The following is a 16906-nucleotide window of genomic DNA, read 5'->3' on the forward strand; positions in this document are numbered from 1 at the left end:
TGCTGCTGCCTGCCTTGAAAGCACAAGGACCAGAGTTCTATCCCTGGAACACACACAAAAAGAGAGAGACAGACAGAAATTATAAAAAGAAATGGGAAACAACCCAGAGGTCCACTGTAGAAGAATGGATAAATGGAATGCAATATATACATACGACAGAACATTACTCAGCTCTTAAAAAGATTGATAGCTGGGCATGGTTATCAGGACCCTGAGGCAGGAGGATTGCACGTTCAAGGCCACTCTGCAAAAAAAAGCAGGGGGTGAGAGGAGTGGGGATGTAGCTCAGTGGTAGAATGCTTGCCTAGCATACATGAGACCTTGGATTCAATTCTTTTTGTACAGAAAAAAAAAAGGAAAAAGAAAAGAAAAAAAAGAAAGAAAGGATGACATTCTGACACATAATACAACATGGATGAATATTAAAGACATGGCAAGTGAAACAAGGCAGTTATAAGAGAACAAATACTGCACTCTTTCACTTACATGAGGGGACTAGAATGGTCAAATCCATAAAGACAGAAAGTAGAAGGGGTTTCTAGGGCTGGACACAAGTGGGGAGTTGGTGTTTAATGGTTGCACAGTTTGAGTTTGGGAAGATTTAAAAAATTCTTCAAAGCCAATCATAGTGGCACACACCTATAATCTCAGCACACTGGGAGGTTGAGGCAGGAGGATCACAAATTCCAGCCCAGTGTAGGTAACTTAATGACTTAGCAAGACTCTGCCTAAAAAATAAAAAAGGGCTAGGAGTATAGCTCACTGTGAAGGCCTTGCATTAATCCACAATATCACCAATAAAATAAAATACGAGATCGAGAGTGGTGGTGAGTGGGTAAATGTATGTCAATGAACTGTGTGCATGAAAATTATTAAAATAGTAATTATATTGTGTACATTTTAACACAATAAAAATTTTAGAGGAACCAAGTGGAAGCTCTAGAGTTGAAAATTACAACCCCTGAAGTGAAAACCTCACTTGGACTCAATAGTAGATTTAAGTGGACAGAAGAAAGCCTTGAACGTGGATGAAGGTCAACTGAGTGTTACTCCCCCACCCCATACCTCCAGTACCTGGAATTGAACTCAGGACCTTGTGCAGGCATGGCATCACTGAGTTACATCCCCGGCTCTACTTTCTTTTTATGTCTCAATTTAAAATCAGAGCCTTGACTGTTCGGTGACCAGGCAGCAGGTATTTCCTAGCAGGCTTGAGCACAAACTGGGGCCTTGACATACTCAGGTACTGACACTGAAAGAAACAGTCCTGGTCCTGAGCCAAATTCCTTAAACTTTCATGTAAATGCAAACCCTATCCCCCTTTCCAAGGACACCTGTCTTACTTTTTTGTTGCTGAGATAAAATACCCAACACTCAGAGTTAAAGAAGAAAAGGTTTTAGGCTGGGGGTATAACTCAGTGATATCACACCTGTCTGGCAAGCATGAGGTCCTGAGTTCAATACCTGGTACCCCCCACAAAAAAAGAAGGAAAGGTTTATGTCACCTCACAGTTTGTAGAGGTTTCAGTCCATAGTCTACTGGTTCCAAAGCAGAGTAGCAGGGTAAAGGGGCATTGCAGAGAAGAAACAATACATAATGTGGCAAGCAGAAGGCAGTGAGCAGCAAGCAGCAAGAATCCTTTTCCTTTTTATTCTATACAGGCTACCAGCCTTTTGGGTGAACCAATCAGTGGGCTAATTTATTACCACTCACCCTTAATCCCAGTATCGCACCACCCTAAATCCATATAGCTCCCAAAACAACCCCATCTATGAGCACATGAGACTTTGGGGGCACATGCAGATCCAAGCCATAACAATACCCCTAGGTGTAGAACATCCTTTTTTGTTGCATACTATTGTAAGGATAAACTGCAGTATTCTATGTGGTTCTCCTAATAAGTGCTACAAATAGGTCACCCTGATGTTTAGTGTTTCTTTCTTTTCTTTTTTCTTTTTGGAATCCCAACTGGCCCCATTTTGAGATAGTTTGGGGCACTCCCAGGTGGATTCCCATTCTGCAACTTTTGAGGTCACCTGTGCTATGGATTCAGAATGACAAAACACTAAGATTATCCAGTATGAGAAAGGGAAAGAATAATAATATGAATAAAAATGAATAGAGCCTTAGATATCTGTGAGGCACCAATGACCTACTCATAACAGGAGTCCCAGAAGCAGGGAGGCGGGGGGAGGGAGAGAGACAGTGGTGGCAGGAAGACTAGTAGAAGAAATGATGACCCAAAAGGTCTCAAATGTGATGGAAGACATTAATTTACATATCCAAGAAACTCACCTAACTCCAAATAAGAGAAACTCCAAGAGATCCACAGCTACTTATTAATCAAATTGTTGAAGTCAAAACACAGAGAATCTTGAAAGCAACAAGAGAGAAGCAACTTATGACACATAAAAGAGCCTCAATGAGATCAACAGCTGACGTCTCAGACACCACACAGGCCAGGAGATTGGGTGACATGCTCAAACTGTTAGAAGAAAAACACCCAGCCCCAGAGTCTATAGCCAGCAAAATCATCCTTAAAAAATGGAGAAAATTTAAGACATTCTTAGATAAGTAAAAATGGAGAAAGTCTGTTGTTAGTAGACATGGATTTGTTCTATCATATAAGAAATACTAAAGGAGGGCTGGGAATTTAGCTCAGTGGTTCCACCACCTGCCTTGCAAGCACAAGGACCCGAGTTCGATCCTGGTACCAAAAAAAAAAAAAAAAAAAGAAATACTAAAGGGAGTCCTTTCAGGCTTATATGGAAAAATAATAGACCAAATTCATATTATGAAATATAGATTTTTCAATTTTATGATTTCATTTTATGTTTCTGCTTTAATTTCCTTTTTCTCTATTTGCTTTAAAAGACAATTGCTTAAAGCAATAACTCTAAATCTATGTTGTCCAGATGGAAAAAAAAAACTGTTGACAATAACAATGTACAAAGATTTAATTTGTGACAATAACAGCAAAAATGAGGTGGAAATAGACCTATGTAGGAATAAAATTTTTGTCAGACAGGCACGGCCCCACTGAGCCACATCCCCAGCTCCCCCTAATTTTTGTATATTAATTAAATATATTAATTTGTAATAATCCAAATTCAATTATTAATTAAAATGTCAATCATAATCCCTAGGGAATCTGCTAAAAAACGTATGTGAAGAGGAGAGAGCCAGGATGTACAGTGACAGACAAAATAGATTTTAAGCTAAAAGTTGTTACTAGAGGAACAGAAGAACATTTTATAATGATGAAAGAAGATAATGTGTGTGTATATATATATATTGTAATAATCCAAATTCAATTATTAATTAAAATGTCAATCATAATCCCTAGGGAATCTGCTAAAAAACGTATGTGAAGAGGAGAGAGCCAGGATGTACAGTGACAGACAAAATAGATTTTAAGCTAAAAGTTGTTACTAGAGGAACAGAAGAACATTTTATAATGATGAAAGAAGATAATGTGTGTGTATATATATATATATAAGATTTAAAGAGAGAAACAGACAATTCAACAATAGTTGTAGGAGACTTCAGCACCCTAATTTCAAAAGTGAATAGGACACCTAGATATCAGCAAAGGAGGAAAACACTAAATAGCTCTATAAACCCAACAGATATCAACAGAACATCTACCCAGCAACAAAAGAATACATAATTTCCTCAAGTGCACTTGGCACTTTATCCAGAATAGATCATATATTAGGCCATAAAACAAGTCTTGATAAATTTAAAAGGGCTCAGGTAAATACTATAAAGTATATTCTGTGACTATGATGGAATAAAATTAGAAACTAATACACAGAAATTTGGAAAATTCACAAATATGTGGAAATTAAACAACATACTCCTAAGTAACCCATGGACATTCAAAGGGAAAATTAAAAAACTTTGAAATGAATAAAAACAAAAATATAACTTACAGAACACAATGAAAGCAGTGCCCAGAAGGAAATTTATAGCTGTTAACATCTCCACAGAAAAGGAGAAACAGCTCAAATCAATAACTCAACCTTTTCCTTAGAAAACCAGAAGAGCAAACTAAACCCAAAGCTTCAGAAAAATGGAAATAATAATGATTAGAACAAAAATAAATGAATACAGTTTTTTTTTGTTGTTGTTGTTGTTTTTTTTGGTACCAGCGATCGAACTCAGGTCCTTGCACTTGCAAGGCAGGCAGCAGAACCACTGAGCTAAATCCCTGGCCCTGAATACAGAATTTTTAAAAAGAATAGAGAAAAATCAAGAATACCAAAATTTAATTCTAAAACATAAAATTGAAAAATCTTTATCTAGACTGACCAAAAGAAAAAAAGAGAAGAATCAAATTACTAGAATTATCAATAGAAAAGGGACTATCGCAGTTGACCTGACAGAAATAAAAATGATTGCAAGGACATAATATGAACAACAAATTAGATAACCCAGATGAAATAAAAAAAAAAACTAAAAAGATGTAAGGACCAAATAACTTTAGAAACAGAAAATCTTAGTAGACCTATAATTAGTAAAGAGATGTAGAGATCTAAAATCTTCCCACAAAGCTGAGTGTGGTGGCTCATGCCTGTAATCCTAGCATTCAGGAGGCTGAGGCAGGAGGATCACTGTGAGTTCGAGACCAGCCTGGGCTACACAGTGAGTTCCAGGTCAGTCTGAACTACATAGTGAGACCCTGTCTCAAAAAGTAAAAACAAAACAAACAAAATCTTCCCATAAATTAAAGCTCAGGAGCAGAACTGTTAAGTTCTATCAAAAGCTTAAAGAATTAACACCAACCCTTCACCCCAAAAAGTAGGATGAAGGAAGACTTACTAACTCATTCTATGAGGCAGCATTATCCTTATACCAAAACTAGGCAAAAATATCATGAGAAAAAAAAAAGCTATAGACAAATGTCCCTTATGAATAAAGATGTGAAAATTCTCAAAAATACTATTAAGCCAAATCCACCAGCATATAAAAATAATTATTCACCACAACAAGTAGAACTTCTGCCAGGAATGTAAGACTGGTTCAATACATGAAACTTAATATAATAAACCACACTAAATTATTAAAATAACCCACCAGATGATCTCAGTAGATACAACAGAAGACTCTGACAAAATCCAACACCATTTCATGACAAAAAGTATCAACAAACTAGGAAAAGAAGGGAACTTCCTCAACCTAGTAAATGGCATCTAAGAAAGTCCCTCCAATAGCATTATACTTGGTAGTGAAAGGCTGGAAATTCCTCTTAAGATCAGGAAGAGGACAAGGATGTCAATGCTCACTTCTACTTAACATGGTACTGGAGTTTCTAGCCAGGCAATTAGACAAGAGAAGAAATAAAAGCATCCACAGTGGAAAGGAAGGAGTAAAACTACTCCTTTTTCAGATGACATGATTATAATATATATGTATATATAATATCTACTTACTATATGTGTGTGTATATATAAAACTCTAGAGAGTGCATCAAAAAACAGCTGATAAGCAAGTTCAACATGATTTCAGAATACACACACAAAAGTCAGTTGTATTTATGCTAGCAATGAATTCTAATTACCCTGTTTGTTTTTGCAACAATGAACAGAGTGATCCTAAAATTCATATGGAGTTGCCAGAGACACAGAATTGCTACACAAGTCTAAGAAACAACAATACTGAAGGACTCACACTTACCAATTCCAAAATCTCCCCACAGCTACAATAACCAACAGAGTGTGGGAAGGGCCATGAAAAATGAAAAAGAACTGAGTCCAGGCATCAATTCATGCATTTGTGATCAACTGATTTTGGACAAGAGTGCCAGTCCAGTCAGAGGGAAAAAAAAAAAACAATCTTTTAAGCAAATGGTGGTGGACCAGAGATATCTATGTGCAAAGAATGAAACTGGCCACTTTCTTCATGCCAGATATTAAAACTAAATTAAAATGGATCAAACATCTAAATGGAAGAACTAAAACTATTACACTCTCAGAAGAAAACAGGGAAAAATATTTGTTACTTTGAACCAAGGAATGACTTTTTAGGTATAACATAAAAGCATAAGTCGCTATAGGACCCCAAATAAACATGACTTCATCCAAATTTAAAACTCAAAGTGCTGGGCCAGGGATACAGCTCAGAGGCTCACCACCTGCCTGGTAGGCATGAGTCCCTGAGTTTGATCTCTGGTACCAAAAACAAAACAAAACATCAGTGCTGCAAAGGATGCTATCTTAAAAAATTAAGACAACACACAAAATGGGAGAAAATATCTGGAAATATTTTATCTGACAAGGGATTTGTACTTAGAATACAAAAAGGGCACTCGTGACTCAACGACATAAACAGACAACCCGATTTAAAGGTGGACAAAGGGATGTAACTCAGTGGCACTGTGCCTGCCTGGCAAGTGCAAGGTCCCAAGTTCGATTCCTGGTACCAAAAAAGAAAAAAAGAAGCTAAAGGTGGACAAAGGCTTGCAAATGGCAGAGAGGCTCAGACATGCTCCCTGTCATGAGTCATTAGGGAAATGCAAATTAACACCACTGAGAGCTATCACTATATATGCATAGGATGGACTTAACTGATTTTTTTTTTGTACCGGGATCAAACTCTAAATTAACTTTTAAAAATAAAAAATAACAAATTTTGGTGAGGACCTGAAGAAACTAAAAGCTTCATATATTGCTGGTGGGAGTGGGAAATGGTGTAGCCACTTTGGAAAATAATGAGCTCTCAAAAAGTAAAACATGACTTACTATATCCCCATCAGTTCCACCCCTAGAGATATACTTAGGAGTATAGAAAGCATATGTCCAGCCCAAACTTATACATTAGTGTTCAGAGCAGCAATTTTCACTGTGGCTAAAAAGTGAAATCCTAAATAGCCATCAGTGGATGAGTAAATAAAGAAAATATAGTGTTTCCACACAACAGAATAGAAATCAACCATGTACAGGAACGAATCACTAACATATGCTGCAACATAGGTGAGTCTTGAGAAGAATATATGGGTTAAAGAAGCCAGATCTAAAAGACCATGTATTTTATGGTTCCATTGAAGGAGGTGCTCAGAGTAGGCAGGTTCAGAGGGACCAGGCAGAAGGTTTGTGGTCTCAGGTGTAGAGAGTTGCTGTTAAAACTTACGGGGTAAGGTTGGGGATTTAGCTCAGTGGTGCTGCCACCTGCCTCACAAGTGCAAGGACCTGAGTTTGATCCTGGTACGAAACAAAAACTTACAGGGTGTCAGGCACTGTGGTGTGCACCTGCAATCCCAAGCACTCAGGAGACTGAGTCAGGGGAGTCATTTGAGCCCTGCCGAGGACACAGTGAGACACTATCTACAAAGCAAAAACCCCAGAGGATATGGGGTTTCTTTTTAGATGGTAAATGTTTTGGAGTTAGTGATGATAGTTGCACAACCTTATGATTATACTAACAACCACTGAATTGTACATTCTCAAGGGATGGATTTTATGGTATGTGCATTACACCTAGAGAGAGAGGTGCTTAGACAAGAGCAGGCTGGTTTGCAAGTAGGAATGAAGGGGAAGAGAGCCAGTCCATAGCGTCAGGGGTTTATAAAGCTGGAAGAAACAACTGTTTCCCAACCTCAAGCTGAAATCCGTTGAGTGACAACAGCCGATTATATCTCAGGCTGAGGTTAAGGGTTAAATTGGGCACACCCATAGCTAAGTAGTCTGATGGAGTAGGCAGGCACCTGGCTAATCTTTTCAAGGACCAAAATGGCCCAAGAAAAAGACACTGAAGATACTGGAGTGTCCAAAACACTAATGATTAAGTCAAGAAAAACAGTTCCAGCTGCGCAAAGCAAAGAGGTGCAAAGAATCTATAAAGTCTCTGGAAGGATCTGAGGGCCTGGCTGATGACATGGGTGTGAAACCCATTCGTTTTGTTATTTCTTTAAAGTTTTCATAGTGGAGGATTGAAGCATATGCAGAAACAACACAACCACACAGCCACTAGATACCTACATCCACCTGGTACAGCTGCCCTATCAAACACCAGCTATAGCTCTCCCTCTCAGCCCATTCACTTTCAGCAGGTACAGCTGCCTGTGGTCTGCTGCAGCTGGAAAATATTAAAAGGACATTTTCAGAAATAAACAATTCAGAGGTGTTAAATTGTGCACATTCCTGGTCTAAATCACAACACCATTATATCTAGAAAATTTAAAAGCCTTATTATGACATTCCTGTTTTAGAAGTTTCTGCATTCCCTTTTTATTGCTATGACAATTTTTTAATTTTCATTTTTCCCTCTCATTTTTTATCATTCTTACCAACAGCCTGTTTATCTTAATCTTTTTGAAAAGCGGCTTTTGGTTTTATTTTTCCTTATTAGTTTTGATGTTTTGTTTCACTGATGTATTGTCTTACATAATTATGTATTTATTGCATATTCCTTTGACTTACTCTTTTTATGTAAATGTGTGTGTGTGTGTATTTACTTATTTATTATTAATTTTTAGACAGGGTTTGCTTTGTAATTCAGGCTGGCCTCGAACTCATAACAATCCTTCTGCCTCAGTCTCTGAGAGCTGGGATCACAGGTATATGCCCCCCCTGCCTGGCTGTGGTTTACTTTATCCTTTTGTTAATTGCTCAAGTGGTGTTCTTTTTTTTTGGTACCAGGGATTGAACTCAGGTCCTTGCACTTGCAAGGCAGGCCACTGAACCGCTGAGCTAAATCCCCGGCCCTCAAGTGGTGTTCTTAACTCTTTTGCTTTTATTTTCTCTTATTTCCTGATAAAATGTTTCTAAAATAGGTAAAGTTTGCCAGGGATTTAGCTCAGTGGTTCCGCTGCCTGCCTTGCAAGCTCAAGGACCTGAGTTTGATCCCCGGTACCAAATAAATAAATAAATAAATAAAATAGGTGAAGTTCAATCCTCCCACCCCCTGGTGCAGGGAATCGAACTTGGGACCTTGCATTTGTGAGGCAGGCACAGTGCTGCTGAGCTCAATCCCCAGCCAAAAATGTTTCTAAAATAGTACATTACTTCAAAAGACTGATTTATCTGTACCTCAACAAAATGTGTTATGTAATGCTTTGTCTTTAGTCTTATTTTACATTGTGCTCCTAATTCTCATTTCGCTTATTTATTTATATTTTGGTTTTTGTGGTGAGTCTTTCTGTGCAGTTCAGGCTGGTCTTGAACTCACTGTGTAGCCCAGGTTGGCCTCAAACTCAAGACAATCCTCCTGCCTCAGCTTCCCAAGTGCTTTGATCACAGGCATGTGCTACCATGCCTGGATGTAATTCCCATTTATTATTTATTTATTTATTGGTTTTTTGAGACAGGATCTCACTTTTTGTAGCTCAGGTTGGCCCTGAACTCACAGTGCAGCCCAGGCTAGTCTCAAACTCGTGGGCAATCCTCCTGCCTCTGCCTCCCGAGTGCTGGGACTACAGGCATGCACCACCATGCCTGGCCCTGCTTTTTAATACAGTTATTTGATACCATGCTGTTTAGTTTCTAGCTGTGGGTTGTACATGGACTGAGGCATGGGCTGGGTTGGGCTACAAAGAGACTCATTAACACAGGGGCTTAGATAAGAGAAGCTGGGTTCTCTGTCATGGATCAGTGTGTTTGTGTGTGGATGTGGGGTCTGGCATCCCTTTATAGTTCTGCTGTGACTTAGGCAGCTGCTTCCTCTTGCCCTGGGGTAAAGCTCTGGTCTCTGTTGTGCATCCTGGCTGATGGGAAGAGAGAAGGTGGCTAAGGTAAATGGACAATAAACGGCTCATTGGCCCAAACCTGGTCACAGCCACAACTTGCTGCTAGGACCAGGAGGAAGTATGGTCCTGGCTGGGGGCCTGTGCATCACACTCTCTGGTTAGGTGGCCCATGAATAAGGAGCTGTCGCACATGGGGTTTTGTTGTTAGAGGTTATTAATATTCAAGGTACAGTCTGTGATTCCATTTGGAATGTTCTAGTGTATCTCTCGGCCTGGTAACTGAAAAACGTCTTTTGGCATCCACAAGCATGTGTTTGTTTTGTGGGGTACATGTTTTGAGTCTGTTGGCATCTGAAAAAATTAAATTTTAAACTATGTTGCTTGGATCTTCAGTATAGCATTTTATATCATGTCTCCCTGAGGTGTACACTATTTGCTCTTGGTTTGCCTTAAATATTTGGGGGCCTTGGGGTGCTATATGTTCTACTGGTCCTTTTTCTTTTTTTTTTTTCTTTTTTTTGTACCGCGGATTGAGCTCAGGTCCTTGTGCTCGCAAGGCAGGCGGTGGAACTGCTGAGCTAAATCCCCGGCCCTCTCTACTGGTTCTTTTTAAAAGCAATATGACAACCCTCCTTTCCTGTAAGACACCTGTCCACAATTCTATGCCAACCTAAATAATGGAGGGACTCCCTAAAGAAAATGAGTTTAATGGGAAACAGCAGGGCTTTTCAAACCCAGGACAGTGTGTTTGTGATGCTCATAGGCCCATCCTGGGAGACTGAAGCAAGGGAAAGCCTTTACAGCCCAAAGGGAGGCATCCACACAGTTGTTTTGAAACAAAGCTCATTAGTGGAGGAGGCTTGTTGCAGGAGCTGGTGATTGTTCATCAATGACAGGACTGTTGCTGGGAGATGTCTCCATGGAAGCCATTTATCTGGAATTCTTCACATTGTCAGAATCCTTGGGAAGAGTCTCGTCAAAAACAAAGGTGCATCTCAGCCTTTGGAGAGTCTTTGTAGTAGTACGTGTTATCAGGCAAATGTGTGTGGGGCCTCCCTTCATGGTCTGACAGCTTATTTATTATTTTTAGGGTTTGATTCCAACCGTGAAACCTCTCCCATCTAACTAATCATAGAAGAGATTAAGTCCATTTTGTATGTGTGTGTGTGTGGTACCTGGGGAGCTCCACTTCTGAGCTCCCAGCCCTTTTTATTTTTTTTTTTCTGAGACAATGTCTTACTTAATTTCCTAGGCTGGCCTTGAGCTCACCATCCTTCTGCTTCAGCCTTCTGAGTAGCTGAGATTACCAGCATGTGCCACCACACCCAGCCTTTCTTTTGGTTCTTGTGTGTCTTCATTTTATTTTTTTGTTAGCACGTGTTTGCAGAGCCAGGGATTTAGCTCAGTAGCTCCACACCTGCCTCACAAAGCACAGAGTTTGATCCCCAGTGGGGGGGAGGTCAGCACATGTTTGCAATACATAATGATTACATTCATTGTAGGGAGTTGGTTCATGGGCTTGACCCGTCCTAATTCTTTCTATTCTCCTCTGTCCCCAGTCTCTCTGTCCCCTTCCCATTTTCAAAAGATCTATCACCCTGTTTCCTATTATCTATCTTTTTATTTTTCTCTTTCATGCATTTATACATATAAGAGAAATGACATGATATTTAAGCTTGTTTGATTTACTTTGCTTAAAAGTATGGTTTCAAGGTGCATCTATTTTCCTATAAATGACTCAACTTTATCCTTTAATGGCAGAGTTATACTCACATTTTCTTTATCCATTCATCTGTTGATGGGCATATGGACTGCTTCCAGTGCTTAGCTATTATGAACTGTGCTGCTATAAACATAGGTGTGCATATATCTTTGTCATATGATGTCTTTAACTCTTTTGGGAAGAGGAATACAGTAGTTGGGCCAAATGGAATTTCTAGTTTTAATGTTTTGAGGAATCTCCACACTGATATCCACAGTGGTTGTACTAGTTTACACTCCCACCGATCATGTAGAAGGGTTCCTTTTCTCACAACCTCATCAGCACTTGTTATTATTTGATTTTTTGATGATAGGCATTTTAAAAGTGTTTCTTTAAGCCTGTTATGGTGCAGGGCATCTATAATCCTAGTACTTGGGGAGGTTGAGGCAGTAGGATCTAAAGATTGATCTCAGTTTGGGCCAGTTAGTCAGACACTATCTGAAAATTTAAAAAGTAAATAAGTATAAAAAGGTCCGGGGATATAGCTCAATGTTATGGCCCTGGGTTTAATTTCTAGTATTAGGAAAACTGTGCCCCTTTTGCCAATATGTTGAGTCTTGTATATTTTGTTTACAAATCCAAACCCAGAATCATTTAAGCACTTCACATTAAGTACCTGCTGTTATGCTGGCACTGATTTCTGTCATCTTATTTTACATAATATTATTTTTATTATTTTATTATTATTTTACATATTATTATTTTTATATTTTCATTCTCCTTTCCTATTTTTCATTGGACACATCAGATTTTATTTTGCTGATTTAATAAGTTATATGACATATCATCAAAAATACAATGAATGTTTATTTTTTAATTTTTTGTGTTTTCTTCATCTGTTTTATTCTTTAGGATGCTTATAAGGAACTGGTATCAGTTAGAATTGCATTTAACTGTGAATAACAGAACACCTGACTAGATAGTAATTTAAACATGTAATGAATGTTTAAATTTTAAAAAATTATTATAGTAAAAGATACATTGCCATTGCTCAACACAATTATCTCATCATTTTTAAAAACTTAATTTATTGGTACATTCTAGGTAGACAGTACAGGTACATTCATTACTGGGATCATCATTTTTTTTTGTACTGGAGATTGAACTCGAGTCCTTGCTTTTTTGAGGCAGGCGGCGGAACCACTGAGCTAAATCCCTGGCTATTTTTTTTTTTTTTTTTAAGACAGGCTCTCACTATATAGTCTAGGCCAGCTTCAAACTCATGGCAATCCTCCTGCCTCAGCCTCCAGAGACCTGGGATTATGGTCTTGCACCATCATGCCTGGTTTCCCATCATTCTTACCTCTTTTGCATCTTTACTTGCACTGTTGTGGCAGTCTTAATGTTCTGAATTGATTCAAAATATTTACCTTTCATGGTCAGTTTCACTTTGGGGAAGAGTAAGAAGTTGCATGGTGTCAGATCTGGTGAATAAAATGAATGAGGATACAGTGTAATTTTTTCTTTTTGACAATAATTCGTTTTATTTTGGTACTGGGCATTGAACTCAGGACCTTGCCCTTGCAAAGCAGGTGGTGGTGCCACTGAGCTAAATCCCCAGCCCTGTTTTGTTTTGTGTTTTAAAACCAGGTCTCCCTATGTAGTTCAGGCTGACCTCGAACTTGTGGCAAACCTCCTCCCTCAGTCTCCCAAGAGCCGGGATTACAGGCGTGTACCACCAGGCCCAGCGCTTTTTGACAATAATTAACATAAATGCTTTGAATCATCTGAGGACTTTGAGGCAGCCACAAAAACACTCACAAAGAGAATTTCCAGAACTGCTTTAGAAAGTGGCATGGGATAAGAGTTTTCAAAACAAGGGGCAGGATTTTGAAGGGGTTTAACAGCAATGTGTCTTTTATTGTAATAAATTTAGATATTTACTGTATATTTTGATCACCCATAAAGCCCTGTTTTTTTTTTTTTTTTTTTTAAGACAGGCTCTCACTATATAGTCTAGGCCAGCTTCAAACTCATGGCAATCCTCCTGCCTCAGCCTCCAGAGACCTGGGATTATGGTCTTGCACCATCATGCCTGGTTTCCCATCATTCTTACCTCTTTTGCATCTTTACTTGCACTGTTGTGGCAGTCTTAATGTTCTGAATTGATTCAAAATATTTACCTTTCATGGTCAGTTTCACTTTGGGGAAGAGTAAGAAGTTGCATGGTGTCAGATCTGGTGAATAAAATGAATGAGGATACAGTGTAATTTTTTCTTTTTGACAATAATTCGTTTTATTTTGGTACTGGGCATTGAACTCAGGACCTTGCCCTTGCAAAGCAGGTGGTGGTGCCACTGAGCTAAATCCCCAGCCCTGTTTTGTTTTGTGTTTTAAAACCAGGTCTCCCTATGTAGTTCAGGCTGACCTCGAACTTGTGGCAAACCTCCTCCCTCAGTCTCCCAAGAGCCGGGATTACAGGCGTGTACCACCAGGCCCAGCGCTTTTTGACAATAATTAACATAAATGCTTTGAATCATCTGAGGACTTTGAGGCAGCCACAAAAACACTCACAAAGAGAATTTCCAGAACTGCTTTAGAAAGTGGCATGGGATAAGAGTTTTCAAAACAAGGGGCAGGATTTTGAAGGGGTTTAACAGCAATGTGTCTTTTATTGTAATAAATTTAGATATTTACTGTATATTTTGATCACCCTTGTATGTTGTCCTTTGTTCATATCCTGGCTGCTTACAAGCCCACACACTCCTATTCACTTCTTACCTTTACTCATTTGTTTGTTTGTTTTCTGAGACAGGGTCTCACTATGTAGTTCAAACTGGCCTTGAGTTCACCTTGTAGCACAGGCTGGCCTCAGACTCATGGCAATCCTCCTGCCTCAGCCTCCTGAATGCTGGGATTACAGGAATGCGCCACCACTCCTGAATCTTACTTGATTTTTTGCCTTTTTTGGGGGGGGTTACTCTCACCTTTGGCAGAATTTCGAGGTCTCCTCATGGTGATCTCTGACAGTACCACCTTTGAGGCCAGTCCCATCTAAATCCAGTGACTCAGGCTCTGCCCCCTCTTTCTTTCTTCTGATCCTGTGGGTATTACTCATCTCTGGGGTCTCTCACATTTGCTTCTTTCTCCTCCTGTCATCCCCGTAAAATGCTGTCACCATGGGAGGGTTTAGAGTCTGAGTATATCATAGTTTTTGCAGCCTTGAGTTTGAATGCTATCTGAAGGGCTGCAAGGAAAATCCAGTCCAGAGCGCTCTCCCTTCATTGCCCTAGAACAACGTGCCATTGTCTGTGTGGCTCCTCAGGGGCTGAGAGCCTGGCCCCCACCCTGCTATCCAAAGATTTTCTCTTCCTCTGCCAGAGTTTTAGAGTTTTCCTCTTGCCCTTGATGCTCCAGACTCCCCCTGTGAAAGGTGGATCTCCTCTCCTCTGCATCTGTGTCATAACCCTCCCTAGCTCTTCACCTGCAGGGAATTTAGTTCACAGCTCTTTGGAGTCCACGTGTCCTCACCTTGGGGGGACCCCTTAGTGCTGGCTGGGTCAAACCTCCATCCTCTGTTGCATTAAGCTTTCTGTTGTATTTTGGGTCTCCTTCTTCTTGACCTGTGTCTAATTTCCAGGCTGGAGACTCCTCTGTGTCCCTCCTGGCTACATCTCCTGCTGTCCATACACAGTCTTCACTCTTACTTCATATTCCTGATAATTTCCATTTTTCCTTAAATAATACTTACTAAAGTTTATTGTACGTCTCTCAATATCTTGACTTCAAGTATATGTGTTACATAGCTGTCATTCGTCTCTGGTTCCATTTGGCCTTCTCGATCATGTCCCTCATTGGCAGTAGGCAGAGCACTGCCACCCAGGCCTAAGGTGCCTGAGTTTGAGGATACCCCAGGGCGACAGGAGGGCACTGTGCTGTGGGTGTGCTGTTGGGCAGGAGCACACTGAGGAAGGTGGGCATCCTGCAGCCCTAGGATTGAGAGGAAAGAAAGGGGTTGCAGGAGAGGCTGTACTTATCATCGCTGGTCACCAGCTGGGTCTGTGTGGTTGGGATCTTCCTTGTACATGGCAATGACCCTGTAATGAAGAGGGTAGGTAAGACTGTCCCAGGCGCAGGCCAGGGAACAGTAACCACAGAGCTCAGAGCTGGGCTTTCTCTGTGCTCAGCTGCATGCTGAGGTCTCAGGAGGTAGATCCCAGAATCAACACTCCCCTCCTACTCATGGGGTCCCTCCAGGGATGGCTTGGCTGAGAGAAGGCCATGCTGACAGGAGGGGGTAGCTTAGGCATCATCCCTGAAGCTCTGGTAGAGTGACAGAGCCTGATCCAGGCTTTGTGGGGTAATGTGGGGTAATGGCCAATGCCTCAGGAAAGCAGAGGGAAACATCACCTGCAAGGGTCTCAGGTGACAGGACCCAGAGGTAGCAGGACTGCCATAGCCAAGGAGCTACCAGAGGGGCCTTTGGGTTAGTGAAGCTGAGGTTAGGCCCAACTAGCCTCTTGCTGAGGGGTGTGGGATCTTCCAAGGACAAAGGTCTGAGGGATGTCTTTCAAAGCCTCAGCCCAACTACCTCACCAGGGTACCCAGGGTAGAGCTTCCCAGACCTCGGGCAACTTAAATGTAGCCCCCTCATGAATTCTGGGGTTAGGATATATGTGAGGATATTGTCAGAAGGGTCAGACATTGGTGCAATACCACCTGGGGCTGCCACTCCAAGAATAGCAAGCTGGGCAGGAAAACAGCAGAAAAACATTCTACACAGGCCTAGAGACCAAGGCCAAGTACAAAACTCAGGAGTCAGCAGGGCGGGTTCCTTCTGAGGAAGGATCTATTCCTGGCATCTCCCCAGCTTCTGGTAGCTATGGGTCATACTCAGTGTTCCTTGGCTCATAGGTGCTTCGCCCAATGTCTACCCTGTGTATCTTCATCTTCACATGGCATTATTTTTAAAAAGACAACAGATTTATTGGGCTAAGGCCAACCCAGTACCAGTGTGACTTCATCTTCACTGCTCACCTCTACATCATCTTATTTCCAAAAAAGGTCACACTGTGAGGTACAGGGAGTCAGGACTTTGGTGTTTCTTGGGGGAGGACACAGTTCAACTGTTTGTCACCTGATCCTTCTCATAGTGGGCCCAGTGGGTTTATGAGCCAGATGGGGCTAGGACTACAGTCCCGGAATGGGGATAATGATGTTCATGCTTCTGCTGAGGAACTGCGGTGTGCAGAGTCACCAGTGACAAGTGCACAGAAAGCAGTGGTCATGGACAGTGGCCAGAAACTGTAGGAGGCTTCATCAGGTATATCCATGTGCACCTGGTACCCCAGGTACACTCCAGGTCACCCAGGTATGATCTGGACATGCTGCAGACACAGCACTAATGCACAGGCCTTTCCTTCCTTTCTCTTTTTCTTTTTTTGGACAGGGTCTCATTATGTAATTGAGTCTGGCTTTAACTCACTATGTAGCCTAGGCTGGCCTCAAACTCTGAGAT

At 40.7% G+C, this 16906-nt stretch overlaps 1 protein-coding gene across 1 annotated transcript in view; it reads left to right on the plus strand.

Moving 5' to 3' along the window:
• Positions 1–16906, plus strand: part of LOC104866564 — a 31093-nt gene that overhangs the window by 1175 nt on the left and 13012 nt on the right. The window contains 1 exon segment of the mRNA XM_033759202.1: positions 10583–10674. The gene's annotated coding sequence lies outside the window, so the exon portion shown is untranslated.

Source organism: Fukomys damarensis, unplaced genomic scaffold, assembly GCF_012274545.1.
Source record: "Fukomys damarensis isolate Sample0158 unplaced genomic scaffold, DMR_v1.0_HiC HiC_scaffold_5, whole genome shotgun sequence".
In the NCBI taxonomy this organism is placed as follows: Eukaryota; Metazoa; Chordata; class Mammalia; order Rodentia; family Bathyergidae; genus Fukomys; species Fukomys damarensis.